Here is a 17283-nt window from a genome sequence, read left to right as displayed (position 1 = left end):
AGAAAAATACTTAAGAAAATGTATCATTAAGAAAACACAACATTAACAAAAATACATCATTAAAAGATTGCTAAGGTACTAAATATACAAGTGTAAACTTAAGTTTTAATTTCTTTATTAAATTTAACTTAATTAAATTTCATTTTAATTCAGCTTACTAAGTTGAATTAAAATAAAAAATAAAAAGTATGATGAAATTATTGCAAAAATAATTTTTTCAAAGGGTGGCAAAGAGAAAGTGAAATAAATGTATAAAGTAATAAAATCGGTTGCAGAGCTTTTAAAGACCATAATAGATTCTACAAACTTTAAATGGCAAAATATAAATATTCTAACTGAAATTGCGACATTTTCTAGAATTTATAATAAGCAAACTTGGTTATAAAAACTACTTTGAATGCTACAATAAACATCTGATAGCATGCAATGGAAACCAATCACCCATCTCCCACCCTGTACACCCTGACAAAAGCCTCAGAACCAAGCAATTTATAGGCAAATTCCAACAAATTATTTAGAAGCAGATAATTTCTACCTCTCACAAATATATCTAGGAAGTAGAAAGTGTGAAAAATTTTGTTCAACTCAATTTATAAATTCAATCTACTTTTATGATAAAATGCTTCAAAGCATTACAGGAGAAAAATTATGAGCAAAATACCCTTAAGAACAGAGTTTGATAATCTTGGTATAATTAGCCAGTTTGTTATATAGTGTATTAAACATTACTGATTTTGCTTCAGTAGGTTTCATCCCTTCCGTGCGAGCTAATGGCATTGAAAATTTCTGTAAATAATTAATGGAGAAAATGATTGTCATAGAAAATCTTGATAAATATTATGAAGAAAATGCTAATATATTGAAAAAGATAATTTTTCAAAGTTCAAAAATTAAAAATGTAAATAAACTCTTAGGAAATAAGAAACAGGTAAGAGATTCTTATTTTGACATAGAATATAAACACACCCTGAGAAGGAATAAGGCGGAAGAAGGTGGGCATCAAAGTCAACGAAAAACCTTAAAAACATCTTCTTATTAAACATTAAAAGGACAAGAATGCCTGCTTTTACCACTAATGTTTAAAACTATTTTTAAGTAACTGAAAAGTTCAGTACATAAACTAAATAGGAAGCCTAAAGACTGTGTGGGAAAATTTTTTTATAGTAATTGTAGACTGCATGTGTAATGATTAATTTTGTGTGTCAATTTGGCAGGCTATGGTGCTCGGTTGTTTGGCCAAACACTAGTCTAGATATTGCTATAAAAGTGTTTTGTATGAGTGATTAACATCTAAAATCAGTTCACTTTAAGTAAAGCACATTATCATGGATGATGAGGGTGGACCTCATTCAATTAGTTGAAGGCCTTAACAGAAAAAACAAATTTCCCAGGAAAGAATAAATTCTGTCTCAAGACTTTAGCATAAAATTCCTTCCTGAAGTTCCAGCCTGCCCTATGGATTTCAGACTTCCCAGCATCCAATTATCTGAACTAATTCCTATATATAATACATATACACAGACAGACACATACATGTATACATATATAATACACAAATATTCACATATATGCATATACATACATACATGAAATAGGAAGATGTTTATAACACTATTAATCATCTATGTAATATAGTCTATCAAATTGTAATATGTTAATATAAAATATATATTTACATATAGCCATTTATCTATTTATAGAATCTATCTTTCCTATTGCCTCTGTTTCTCTGGAGAGGACTGACTGATACATCATGATCACCAACATGATAAATCAAAAATAATTTATAGATACATTTCAAGGAACTGTAAAGTGCTTTCAGCAATTTCGTGTGGTCAACATGGAAAATTCAATAGCTTTTCTATATATCAGGAATTACCAACTAGAAAATACAATAAAAATTAATATGCCTTTACACTAGCAACAAAAATATTCATAGGGAGATTTTTGAATTAATGTATCCCTAGATTTTCCGTTGAGGAAGACAATTTTTCAATTTACGTATGTCCTTAGATCTTCATAGGGAAATATGTGAATTAATGTATGTCAGTTCCCGTGTTAATACATACAAAGCTCATCAAATGGCAACAAGTTTATATTGGAAGCTGATTCTGAAAGTAAGTAACAATAAAAATGCAGGGAGAGCCAAGAAAATTTTGAAAGAGAAGAACACACAGGGAAGGCACTTCATGTAGATATAAGTAGATATAAGGATATAATTCAAAGTAGCAGTTATATAAACGGTACAAAATATGCGTGCAGAAGGAAAATATATCAGTAAAGCACAATAGAAATCTTATTCATACCTGGAGGCTGACATTATTATAGAGATGGCTTTAGGGTAGAGATTACTGCAGGATGGATGTATTATTTAAAAGCTAGTACTATAATTTTTTCTTTTTAATCTGGAAAAAATGTTGGTTGTTTTATATTGTGTCTTATGTGAAATGTATCTGATTCAAAAGATTAAGAGCTAAATAAGGGTGACCTAAAATATCAAGTCCATGGGAGAAAATTTTAAAAATATATATATAAATATTTTATATATCTATATCACTATGATATATACATATATAAATAAAAAATATATATACACACACACAAATCTGAATCTTTTCTATCCATCCAATCATAATCCTACCTTCCCCTTTTCCATAGTTTACATGGTCTATATTCACATATTTCTATCCCTGTCCCAATACATGTATTTTCAACATCTGGGCATCCAGATACTAAAATACTAAAACTACGAAAAAAAAAATTAACCAGGCGTGGTGGCATGCGCCTGTAGTCCCAGCTACTCCGGTGGCTGAGGCAGGAGAATCACTTGAACCCGGAGGGCAGAGGTTGCAGTGAGCTGAGATCGCGCCACTGCACTCCAGCCTGGGCGACAGAGCGAGACTCCTTCTCAAAAACAAACAAAAAAAAGAAGCAATGATTACTAATATATCAGACTCCATTATAATTCTAGATTTTCTTAAATTTTGTATCACCACTTTTACTTAAATATTTGTTCAATTTATACTGATATAGTTGATAGATATTCTATAACAGGTAAGCATGTATTAAGATGATGATATATCCCATTTATCATATTAATAAATGTACATGTGAGCAGTCCGTATTTGCATTATGATACAAAAATTTTGAAAAGTCTATGCAATTTAAAACACAACAGTGTGTTTTTAATACATCTTGTGATACAAACAATTAAGCAGTCTTCTGGAGGAACTCAGTAGTGTTTTGTCTGCTCTCTTAATCAGAAATACTGTTCTGCCTTTGCTTCCTAATATGTATAGGCTAAATTAGTCTGCTGGTCACAAATGAATGTTTGGGGATATTTTTAATCTATAGATTATTGTAAACAAAAGAGACATGAGTACAAAGTTATTGTAAATGTGTTTTGTTACTAGAGTGGAACAGCCAAAATGCCCTTTCTTTGATCAGTAAATCAGAAAAAATACTATTAATATAATTAATAAAATATATGAATGTATTACCTAAATGTATTAGTAATTCTTTAATTGTAAGAGTAAAATATTACATATGAGGATAAATTTTTCTCAGGCAGTCAAACCTCCCTCCAGATATACCCATTTTTTTTCCTCTATTTAAACCACTAAAAGTATTTTTGTCCCTTAGTTTCTGAGAAACAATTTGGTAATTTCAGCGGCTTGCACATACAACTTTTACTGTCAGCAAAGTTTCTTCTGGTTTTCCGAACACTCCGATTTGCCCCTGCTGTCGACATTCACTCACCATTGTGATTTGAAATGAACAGTCTTAGATGAACAGATTGTGTTATATCCAGAGTGAAATACTATTTTGCAATATATTTAAAACATGTATTTCCACATTCCGTTAATATGACATTCTAGAACAGGCAAAAATAAGGTATGGCAGTAGACATCGGAGCAGTGGTTTCATAAGATATTACGGAAAGAGCATAGGCTGGAAAGATATGAAAGGAAATTGTACGATTGGCCAGAATGTTCTATAACATGGTCAGATTGGTAGTTACTTATTGAACTGTTTACCTAATCATACTGTAGACAAATTATGACTCAGTAAGACAAGAAAATAAGCTTGCAAAACAATACAGGTCAATAAGGCAATAAGGGCTGGGCAGGGTGGCTCACTCCTGTAATCTCAGCACTTTTGGGGAAGCCAAAGCAGGCAAATTACTTGAGACTAGGAGTTCAAGATCAGTCTGTAATAGCAAGACTCCATCTCTACAATAAATAATAATAATAATAAAAAGATGGTGTGGTGGCCTACACCTGCAATCCTAGCTACTCGCAAGGCTGAGGCTGGAGTATCCCTTTACTTCTGTAAAGGCTTTAGTTTTCGTTTTATCACTTTAGTTTTAGCACGCTGCAGTGAGCTGTGATCACACCACTGTGCTCCAGCCTGGGCTACAGAGTGGTATAAGGAAACAAACATGTCGTTTCCCTGCTTTACCCCTGGTGATCTCAAGGTTGAAGTGTTACTCTTCCTCTTTGCATAATGTGTGGTGTACAGTGAGTACTTGGAAGATACCTAGTAACTTTACTTGAAGGAGTGCTCTTCTTCTCTAAGAGGTATTATTACATGAAATTTAAAACATTTTGTCATGATTTCTGGAAGGTGAGGGTGATGTAAATTTCAATTTTTCAAATGGTTGACCCTCAAAATAGATTGTCTATAAGAAAAAAATGAAACAAAAATAAAAATAAAAAGACTAGTCTCATGATGATTTGAACCTACTTTATTACAATACAGTCTCTTAAGAGCTGTCTGTATGTGCAATGTTCTTCCTATGAAAAGTCCTTACTAGCTTAATAATAAATAAAATCACATAAAAATATCATATAGCCAATTTTTCTTTTTAAGTCATAGCCATAACAACACTTCGTGTTTTGTCTAATATTTATCTAATATGAAAAGAACATGATACATTTTTTTCCTTTTCTTTCTAGACAAGTCTGTTTAAAAATGTATACTGTTACCAAAAAAAGGCCATCTAGTATTCCAGTACAGTATAATAAAAGATGAATAACATAATTTTCTTATACATAAATATAAGTAAAAAGTGAATCTTGTTATTGCTATAAGTTTCAATAACTACCCTAAATCACCTGTAGAAATAAATCATCTATTTCATTCACATTTGAATAATTCAAAAGATGATATACGTAGTTATTCTTTATAGAAATGCATTCTTTAGAAGATTTTGCTGCTTTGGACTAAATCCATGGATATTTGTAATAAGGTGAATTCATGCAGCCTGAGAATAGTATATTATATACAGCGATTTCATTGAAGTCATAATCTAAGTTTCAGTACAATTGAATGGCAAACATGCGATTAACTTATTAATAAGCAAATTAGTAAAAATCACGTATACAATTTTTTTCTGTAAAAAAAGCAACTTGAGCCCTTTCCCCCATGTTTATTCAGTCATTTAATAGGTATAATTAAAATGAATCAGAAACTGATACAAATCAGTTACTTTTCTCTCTCAAGGCTCCTAAGACAGAAGCAACTGTATATTTCTTCAATAAACCTTTAAATAATGTCCTGACCTGATTTTTAAAATGTATACATGTAACAAATGAAATACTTGTTCATATTCATACTTCTGCATTTTTCTTTACAGTAATAGGCAAGTCGTTGTGAATGGTCAAATTGCTTATGCTCTGGCATTCTGTTCATTTACAGAACCCCAAAAAGTTCCAGTTATATGTTTGTTGTCAGCATTATATACAAAGGGAAAACAAACTACAGTCATACATCACTTAAAGATGAGGATATGTTCTAAAAAATGCATAATTAGGCGATTTTGTCACGTGAGCATCATTAAGCATACGTACACAAACCTGTATCTATAGCCTACTACACACCTAGACTATATGGCATAGCATATTACTCCTAAGCTATAAACCTGTAAAACATGTTACTGTACTGATCACTGTAGACTATCCTAACACAATAATATTTGTATATCTAAACATAGAAAAGACACAGTAAAAATACAATATTAAAATCTATGTGACCACTGACATATATGCAGTCTATTAACCAAAACATCATTATGTATTGTATTGTATTGTTATTGATAGTATTGTTATTGATAGCTAACAATTTATGCCAACTACAAATTAAATAATGTACTTCAATGCTTTAAACTTTGATACATAGCACTTACTGTGTTCTAGCTATTTTGAAATATTATTTCAAGCCCTAATTCAGCAAAAGATATTCTAAATAATTATGTTAATTTGGTTAATTTATTGTTTAAATATGGGTGAATGTTAACAGTATTCAGTTGAATATGGCTTTTTTGTTTTTGATGTAATGTAACTTTATAGATGATGTAATTTGTAGAATAGATACTCTCTAAACCCTGCTACTATTCCTCTTAGTCATCAAAATATCATGTTAATCACTTTGAATTTTGCAAAATTTCAGCCTAGCAATATAATTCAGGCTATAATTAATTACAATTGCTTCACAAGTACATCTACTTTTTAAAGTGAATGCAAATTTGCTAGAAAATGGAATACCAGAAAGAATTAATTTCCCTCCCTTTGCTTGGCTACTGCTTACTGGGGACATGACTGAAGCTAAGCACTGTGAAAAACAGTACCCAATAAATATTAAATCAATCAATCTATTGATGAATCAGAAATGACAAGGGACATTGGCCTGTATTCATCTTCCTGGAAATTGGATTACAAAACTGATTTTAGAGCCAAAGCACAGTGTGTCACAACAGCCCTAGCAACCAATATTCTGAGAAAAGACCGTGACACTGACTCAACACAAATGTGTTAGCACCTATCAATGTAGGGTAAATCACATTATTAATTTTCCAAGTGCTACAAATATCTGGCATGATAAGGTTGATGACAATGTTCAAGGTCATACTAAAGACATCTGAGTATCAGAGATAAAGAAAATGTTTACCCATTGTTCTGCTTCAGACAGCACCCAGCTTGTTTAACTGCAAAATATATCAGAAGATTATATTAGAGGGAAATAATACCAGCAGAGTTAAAGGAGTGTTACTTTTTTGATCAATGTTTGATAATACTCCTTCAATATTGGACTGTATATCTCTAAAGAAATATAATGTTTGGTTCAGATAATACATGATGTATAACTCATAACATTTTACATATTTTGAACTAGAAGAGAGTTGACTTTTCTCTCCATAACTTGACTTCAGTTTAATCTAAAAGAAGAAAAAGGGGTTCTGGAAAGTTTGGTGTAATCTCAGCTAATTACCCAGATGTGGTAGCATAAAATATATCTATAATATCATCTACCAAAAAGTAGAATATTTAAAAATGCTAAAGAGATAGTATTGTAGTAATATTTAAGTAAGTCAGGTTTGCATGGTAGAGGCAACTTTGTATACATTCAGTTCTATTTGGAGGAGGAAAAAAAGTGTTGAGCCTGTGTGTTTGTATACATATAAACCAAAAGGGAAATAGACGTGCATATTTTTACAGTTGTGTGACACAAGTACTGAAGTGCACAGTTTCCGACTCAAATACACAGGCATGCCTAAAAAATGTTTATTTTCTTGCATCTGTTTTCTACATACTTGTGTAGCTTTCAGCGGCAATTCTTCCTTCTCCCCTGTAGGAACACATTTCTGATGTTGTTGTTGCTGTTTTTGAATTCCTCTCACACAATCTCTAAGAGTTTGATATGTTCATTGGTTTATTGCTTGAATTTTTAATCCTGTTTTTAGTATTTCTGGAACTGGCAAGTAGGCTCTGAAATCTTGGGTGTTGCATGGGCCTAAATGTTACATGAATTCATGTTATGATAAGTTGAATAAAAATTGTTTCTTTTCTATTGGCTTGAGAAAGAGCTAGAAGGGGCAAACTTACCCTATCATAACAGCACCAATCCCACCAGGAAAAGTAGAGCTGTCCTGTCCTAATAACCTCTTAAAAGTCTCACCTATTAATACTGTTACAGTGGCAATGAAATTTCAACATGAGTTCTGGATGGGAAAAAACATTCAAATCATAGCACTGTGATCTGGATGCCTCTCCATTCATCTCAAATGTGTCTGAATTGTTTCCTCTTTCTTTTTCCACCTAAGTACTTTAACACTCACTCCCTTGCAAAGCATAGATTAAGCTGCCAGGTGTACTTTCTCTGAATAACATACTTAAGAGAGAGAGAGATATATATATTTATATATATATTTATATGTATATCTGCTCTAAAATATATATAGAAATATATATATATTTCTGCTCTAAAATATTTGGAAATAATAAATTAATCATAATAATAATTGATCCTCACTTTTGGAATCCCTTTTTTTTTCCATAGATAATGTTTCTGTTAAGAATTCTTGCATAGTTATTTTATTCTTCAAGAAGTTAAATAAACAAAATTCAGTTTTATCATAAATAGCTCTCATATGACTTTTAAAATATATGTTTGAAGTCAAATTTTGTTGATATTCAGGTAGAATTTTTAATGCACTGTATATATTCTTAAAGATATTATATGTCTAAAAATTATATTAAGCCACAATGTACAAATATCAAAGATTTCTTTTATTAATTAAATAATGATAATACATTATATATATTCATGTCATAATGTAATTAGCATTTATCATATTCAACTACCCAGCACAGCAAAAAAATATACTAATGTCCAAGTAAAAAAAGTATTAGCTCATAAACCAATCTTATCTATTATAAAACAATGAATAGGACAATACACATGCCAAGTGAACACTTCTAATCCTCAATTTCTTAAGATACATTCAATAGCGTCTAAATGAAAAACAGCCAGAAAGCTTTGAGGCAGGATGAAAATCAGGACAAATGTAGAATGAAATGTAGTAGAAATTTGTAAAATTGATATATCTACTTTATGTAATAAAATCAAGAAAAATATATTAAACATGCTTAGAAAAGGTATTAACTATGTAAATATTAAACAATTGTGCAGAAGCACTTGAACACTTGAGTATATTAAATTTCTCTATGTAAGTAGTAGGAGGAGATACCCTTTATTCCTTTGTTATGCAAAGTAGAAGAAATAAGTTAAAAAGATGTACATCACTGATATACCATCAAGAGTTTAGTCATTGATTCTGTGGTCTCTCCAACTCAATCAAATGTAAGCAAATGCTTCCTTAAAAAAAGTTATATTTACAATTAAGTCTTTTAATCAGAGTTGAAATAAAAAGAATTAATGTTCATCTTGCCCAACGTAGTCATTTTGCAGATGATTAGTCTAAGACTATCGCAGTAGAGTGCCTTAAAAAAACAAAAAAGAAAAGAAAAAGAAAAAAGATTACCAAACAATGAGAAGATTTGAATTTACCCTATGTCTTCTGATTCCAAGGTCAATGTACTGTATAAATTGTCAGAATGTTTATTAATCATTGATTAAATGTTGGACACTATGGTAATTTTTGAGAAATAGCTGTGAAGCTGATGGCTTCTCACAGTGTTTTATTGAATTTACCTTATAATAGAAGTAAGCATGATCTTGGGATACTCTACAGTAAATTACAGAATTAATTAGAAAATAAAAACAACATGTTTTCAATTTAATTAAGAGTGACATCTGTTCTGGTCTCAAAGGTAGGAATGTGGAGTGTTTTAGGGAAGATTGATTGGACAAGATGAAATAAAGTGGAACTTCCAGGTTTGGAGTTAGCCAGGCAAAGCAAAGAGAACATACAGTTTTCACTTGTGGAATATCCTGGGGGTAAGAGAGATGACACAAAGTTTCAGGAATTGAAAGGAATTCTGTTTGATAACTCTTCTTTCCACACGTTTATTTTTAAGACAGGCTTTATAAACTCAAAGTTTGGATGGAATGTGAAGAGAGGAAGGGGGATAAGAGGCAAGAAAAGTAGCAGAAAATGTGTCACCTGACTGATGTAATAAACTTAGCAGCAGCCTCTGACTGGCAGATGCCCACATACTCTGATTCTTACGTGTGCATGTTGTGGGGGGCGGGGTGGGGACATTGTTCTTCCAAATACTTTAACATTCAGACTTCTGGAATAGACGAATGTTCCTAGTTGGCTGCTCACACTTCTCTCTCAGAACTTGACTTCTGCTAGGTTCCATCCCCTTGATTTGCCAATCTTCACCTATTTTGTGTGCGAGAGGTACCTAATCCTGAGCATACCACGTTAAAAGACATTTACCAAGATTTCCATGAGTTTTTCCAGACGACATTCTCGCTTGGAGAAAGAAAACTTTCTTGTTTGCAGCAGGAGTAAAAAATGCACCAAAGAAATTCTCGCTATTGACTTTTCCATCATAATGAATTTTATTTATACACTCTCATACATGTTCAAATTCAATAATAAGAAATGCTTTTAAAAATTAGTTTTTGGCAGTTTGGCAGTTCCTCAAAATGTTAAACATAAAATTGTTCGATAGATTAGAAATGCAATTCGTATTGATATACCCAGTAGGTATGAAAACATGTCTATCTGTAAAACCTATGTACATGGATGTTCACAGAAGCATACTTGATCATAGTCAAAAGGTGGAAACAACCGAAATGTCCATCAGTGATGAACAGATAAATTGTGGTATGTCCATAAATGGGAAAGTATTCAGCAATAAAAAAGAAAGAATTGCTGATACATGCTACAACATAGATAAACCTTGAAAACATCATGCTAATTGAAAAAGCCAGGTTCACAATTATATATATATTGGTTGATTCATGAATTCATATGAAATGTCAAAAATGGATAAATTTATAGAGACAAAGAGATTATTTGTTTAACCTGGAAGGCAGTAGATAGGGACTCGTTGCAAATGGGATTGGTGTGTCTTTTTGGGTGATGCAAATTTTTCTAAAATTAGATTCTAGTGCTATTTAGACAACATTATAAACATAATAAAACCATTTTATCATATACTTTGAGGAGGAACGTTGTGGTAGGTACCTTATATTTTAGTAATTTTTTAAAAATATTGTTTGACCACACTCCTTGTAAGACCCCCACAGATCATTTTGTACCTTGTTTTAGATCAGCAAGTGGGATTACTTTGCCCCTATTGTTTTCACCGTTGAAACTCCAACTATAAGATAAAATTACTTCTATTTACGTATATATTTCTTTATATATGTTACTACTTTATATATGTGTGTGTGTATATTTGTGTGTATATATGTGTGTGTTTGGGTATGTATATATCATTTTATCTTGGATCTATTGACAACTAGAGATGCTTTATAAGAAAACCTACAATGCAAAATGAATACAATAAGTTTTTGCTAGAAAATGACCTAATAAAAAATTTGAAAAGCAGTGGATCAGAAAAAAGAATAATTTTCAAGAATGCAAGCCATAGACTAAAGTTTTTATAAATATGTCAAAATGAAAGAGTGTTCTAAGCATCGTAGCTACCAAAACAAATATGACTATTTGAAAAATTCTTAAATTTCTAAAGACTGAAAAATCCAGAATTCGAGATTTACAGGTTTGTTGTTTTTTTCCAAAAGAGCAAACCAATAAATTCAAAGGACCTGATAAGAGTATTCTGCAAGCTACAGACTAATGCAGACTCAATGTCATCAAAATAATAAACATAATTTTAAAACTCTAAATTGTTTTTGTTTTATCATAATAGCCCCTAAGGCTGAATTAAGGTGTAACTCTGGGGTCTGTTACAAGAAATAAACCCGGTAAAGGAATTAAAACATCCTAGTTTCAGTATTTTGTTCTCTGATGATGTGGTTTAGTCTATAGCTTGAGGTTTAAACTGTTTGAAGTATAAATAGAAGCAGCACATCCAGGTTCATTAAATTCATGTGCTATTTTATTTATCTTAACTGGGCTTTTTATTGTAGAGCTAAAAAAAATACAAATTGGGTGTTCAAAAAAAAGAAGTATTTTGTGCTTTCATAGACCCCTTGAATTGGTTATTAACAAACTACAGTAAGATAATATCTTCTTATACATGTAAGAAACCCTAAATATATAATTCAGTGTCCCAACAGAAGACCAATTACAGACTCACTTTGGGAAATTTTTGAAAGTTTAATAAAGAACCATTTATAAAGTCATGGGATTAGAGGGAAACCATGGGATTAATTCAATATTCAGGGAGCTAGAAAGTGTAGGGTTTTTACCAACCCCAATTCTGAGGAGACAAAGATAGGTATGAGAACTCAGACTGAGAAACTATGAAAAGGGTTGCTTTGCAAAAGCTGTCACCTTGGCCAAGGGAAACCACCACTTTAGACAACCCCAGAATGAGATTGTCAAGGGAGTAACAACCCTGACCTTATTCTTCCCTCTTGCATAGATCTTCTGATCTATTGATTGTAACTAATCAGAAGCTAGAAGACAAGAAACCCCATTGATATATCAGAGTTCCTACAGATCAACCTTCAGGGTCTCAGATCAGGACGCAAAATGATTGCCAATGGATTAGGTGGGGTGACACTAGCCTAAGTATGCATCTAAATGGATGGCCAACTAACTCACAATAGAAAGGTGACCCCTGTTATCAGCTTAAAACTTGGGCTCATTTTTATTAATCTATTTTTGTGACTTACTGGTTTGCATTCTTCGTGGTATTGAGAAATTATTTTGTATTGAGAAAATATTCAGTTTTTTGTACCAAAGGATAGTCCTTGAGTAATCATTGTTAGTATAGATATTTGCTAGTAGATTAGAAGTTTCAAAATCTAAGGTGATCATTGTCAACAATTGGGCAACATTGTTGCCAGAAAATGCAGTGGGTAGGCTCTAAGAGAAAAACATGATGGAATGAGATTCTTAAATGGCAACAGTAATTGTAAAGTCACTTCAGCATTGTACCACAAATAATCTCATACCTGCCTCCCTAATCTCCTGTTTTAAGGATATTACCCTGGGTAAGATACGGGGAGTCAGATGCAGATCAGGAGAACCTGAAGTTATACAATTTTGTTACTCAGGATTTCCTTGGGACAACACAATACTTTACCTAGAGCCACTGAGGGAAGCACTGGGGTCAGTCACAAGGCAGAGGGAAAGAGTGGAAGTCCAGGCAAGTGCCTTTACTGTAGTTTCCTAGGGAAGTAATGGGCCAGGGAGCTAAATAGGTTTATGACTGGCTAGTTAGCATAACTTCAGTGGGCTTTGAGGTATAATGGCTGCCCCACATTGTCTGGTACCTGGCCTTGGAGAAATTACAGGGCTGTTTGGATAGAAGAGCCCAATAAGGGAGGAGATAGGGAAAGTCGACTTAATCTTCTGCTCAAGAAGGAAAATTGAACTGCCTTCTTGCCAAGACTTTAAAACTGAGTCAAACAGGATGCCTGAGGCTGAAACGTCATAAAAGGATACATGGACATTCACTGCTTAACTTTGTAAAGGCTTTTAAAAAATTCTTTGGTTCAAGGCTGTAGCAAAACTGTTCTTCAGTGGGTCAGGATTTTCACTATACTCCCATGCATGCATATATATATATATATACACACACACACAATTTTGCATCCTGATCTGAGACCCTGAAGGTTGATATATATATATATGTGTGTGTGTGTGTGTGTATATATATGTATATATCTGTGTGTGTGTGTGTCTTCTGTTGGGACCCTATATATATATGTGTGTGTGTGTGTCTTCTGTTGGGACCCTGAATGATATATGTAGGGTTTCTTACATGTATAAGAAGGTATTCTCTTACTGTAGTTTGTTAATAACCAATTCAAGGGGTCCATGAAAGCATAAAATACTTCTTTTTTCAGAACACACAAATTGTATTTTTTTAGCACGCTCTTTCTCTATATGTCTACCACTTAAATATAATTAAAAGTAATAAACATATTTAAAAGTAATAATAGCAACAATAAGGAGGAAGAGAAGAAAATTTATAGCTTCTACAGTAAGACAATCATATTATAATGTTTTTCTACAATATAAACACATTCACAGATTTTATTATAATCAGTTTTTACATTTCACAGAATGTATTATTCGATCACCAAAATAGGTCGCTTTTATTGGCACACAAAATTATCTCTCCAATCTCTTGTTCCTCATATTATCCTACTTTCAGAATGGAGCCAATGATTTCAATAAGATATGATATTATTATTATTATTATTATTATTATTATTTTGAATCAGGGTCCCAGGCTGGAGAGCTGTGCTTTCTTATCTTACTTCTTATATCAAAAACATTTGAGATGGGTATGATAATCTCCATTTTATAGATTAGAAATCTAGGACATTAAATATTATGCTTCACAAAGTCATTTAATTATTAGGAGAAGTGAAACTTGTATTAGATCCTTTGCCTTCAGTATGCATGCACATAACTTCTATTAATATTATGAGAGTATACTTCTTTATAATCCCTAGTTACACATATATTTGCCTGTTTTTGAGCTTAATATGATTACAGGAAACAATGAGGATGCAGTTATTACATTAGTTATGACTAATTATGTAGATTTTTAGAAGGCATTTTATGGATATGTTGAATCAAAAGAACATTGCAAGAAACAATGGTTACTTCTATTAGAAAATAATCTGCTTCCTGGCTGGGCACCGTGGCTCACACCTGTAATCCCAGCAATTTGGGAGGCCAAGGCAGGTGGATCACCTGAGGTCGGGTTCAAGACCAGTCTGGCCAACATGGTGAAACCTCTTGTCTACTAAAAATACAAAAAATTAGCTGGACGTGGAGCTGTGTGCCTGTAATCCCAGCTACTTGGGAGGCAGAGGTAGGAAAATCACTTGTACCTCAGAGGCGGAAGTTGCAGGCAGCTGAGATTGCACCATTGCACTCCAGCCTGGGGAACAGAGTAACACTCCATCTCAAAAGAAAGAGAGAGAGAGAGAGAGAGAGAGAAAATGATCTGCTTCCTAATTAGTTCGTGAAGGCTTAAGCAAAACAGAGACCACTCTCAAGAACTTTGAAGCATTCTAACATTTTAGTTAAATAATAATATACCATTCATATTTTTATATCGCATGTGACTTTTTAAGGAAATAATGGCAATTAAAATACCAAAAGGAAAAAAAATATAAATACACACACACACACACACATATATGCTCTTCTCTAAAATGACAGTTTAGTGAAGTTGAACAATACGTAAGAAGATTTATGTAAAAGTAGTTCCCTATCAGTCTCCATATTTTCCATTATTTCTATTTTTTATTGATCTTTCCACTCTATTGTAATAAATATTTTTATAATGGATATGGAATTTTTTAAGCATTATGTATTTGCATGTTCCTTGGGAAGATCAAACTCATTATTTTATTCTTTGTTCATGACTCCATGCAGTAAATCTTACCTTGTGGAACTAAAATTTTTTTAAAGCATCTATAAGTATGTAATTTACAACCCAGGGCTTGCACAAAAATTGCACAAATATAGTACAATAAGTCTGGCATCGATTGGGCTTTGGAATACAATGGATGCTCCTGCAAATGCTACAGTAGATGCTAAGATAATTTTTAGGAAGTGAGTCATGACAAATCATACTTTCCTACCATCTCTTGTTTCTCTGGTGCTATTATCTAATGTGATGTAGAGATGCATTCAGCTTCTGTCCTGCTTCTAACTGTTCCCTATTCTGATTAATGGCACATTTGGAAAAGCTACTGACACAGGAACGTGGGAGGAAATGCCACTACGTATAAACTATGTAATCCTTTTTGCACAAGTAAGAACATTTTACTATCCTCACCATGGGTTTTAAGAATATGAATACTGAAGACATTTTCATAATATATGTGTTTCTGAAAAGCATCTATCTCCAGACATAGTGAAAAATTTTTCTTCACTGACTGGAGGAGATTAGTTTATGAGTGATGTGAATGATTTTTTGCACAAACCCAAGAAAGACTGTGATGAGGTGACTAGCAGCTGGTAAAAGAAAGTGAAGCAGCTAGGAGGGGAAATTAGTGATGCATGTGAGGATGATAACGTTCCTCATCTTTTGACAAATATATCAAAGCGTTGCTGTCTGCATTCTATATTAGTGCCTGTCTAATAGGATTTAAAATATTTAACAATTTCATAACTATTTTACATTAATTTATAAGGCATTTCTGCTTAATTTATCACAATTGATCCTTTTAACTATCCTGGGAACTCCTATATTTTTAAAAATAAAGTCAAGTCTCTGGGTGAATGCCCACAAAATATGTCCCATCATTCATACACTGGAATGAATGTTTCCCATCCTGCCCTATCCTCACTTTAAAACACTCAGTGGAATAAACTATAAGTAGATATGAATCATAGTAGCAAGTCTTGAATATCATAACCTTTCAAAAATATCTCTTCCATTTGTGACATATCAGAATTAATGAGCGTGAAAACAAAATGCCTGAGGCTCAGACCTCATAAGAGGATACATGGCCCTTCGCTGCCTGACTTTGTAAAGACTTTTTTATTCTTTGGTTCAGTACTATAGCAGAACTGTTCTTCAGTGGGTCAGTGAAGTTTGTGTGTGTGGAGGCGGTAGGTGAAGTTAAAAATTACACACTCTATTTGTTCGAGAACTCAGTCCGTGTTTTAACGTTTGTGTGGTATTCTCTAGCAGAGAAACTGGCTTCTTTGCAAAGGATAAAGGCACATTTGCTGAATGGTACTGTTGGAAGTAAATAATGATTTCTCTGAGTGCAGACATATGGTAAAAAGAAAACTAATTCTGGGCTTTGATATTTTTAAGAAATTTTTGAAACATAATTCCAGATTTCTAATTGCTGTCTCTATTTAGATATTTACCATTAAATTTGTATTTCATTATTTATTTAATGCTTTTAAAAGAAATTTTCAGTTTTTCTTCTAAAGTTTGGGAGAATGTTCTATATTTTTATTGTATTCCTAGAACATTCTCATGTTCCATATCTCTAATTACATGAGATACACCATGTAGTATATAGCGCATCTTTCATAATTTATAATATACACATTCAGAATTTATAATATATACTTATCTCTAGACTTCTTTCGAGTCTTTTAAATTTCTTTTTTTTCTTATTATTACACTTTAAGTTCTAGGGTACATGTGCACAACGTGCAGGTTTGTTACATACGTATACATGTGCCATGTTGGTGTGTTGCACTCATTGACTCGTCATTTACATTAGGTATATCTCCTAATGCTGTCCCTCCCCACTGCCCCCACCCCACGACAGGACCCAGTGTGTGATGTTCCCCTTCCTGTGTCCAAGTGTTATCATTGTTCAATTTCCACCTATGAGTGAGAACATGTGGTATTTGGTTGTTTTTTCCTTGTGATAGTTTGCTGAGAATGATGGTTTCCA

The sequence above is a fragment of the Theropithecus gelada genome, chromosome 17, assembly GCF_003255815.1.
Source record: "Theropithecus gelada isolate Dixy chromosome 17, Tgel_1.0, whole genome shotgun sequence".
In the NCBI taxonomy this organism is placed as follows: Eukaryota; Metazoa; Chordata; class Mammalia; order Primates; family Cercopithecidae; genus Theropithecus; species Theropithecus gelada.
This window is presented reverse-complemented; position numbering follows the sequence as displayed.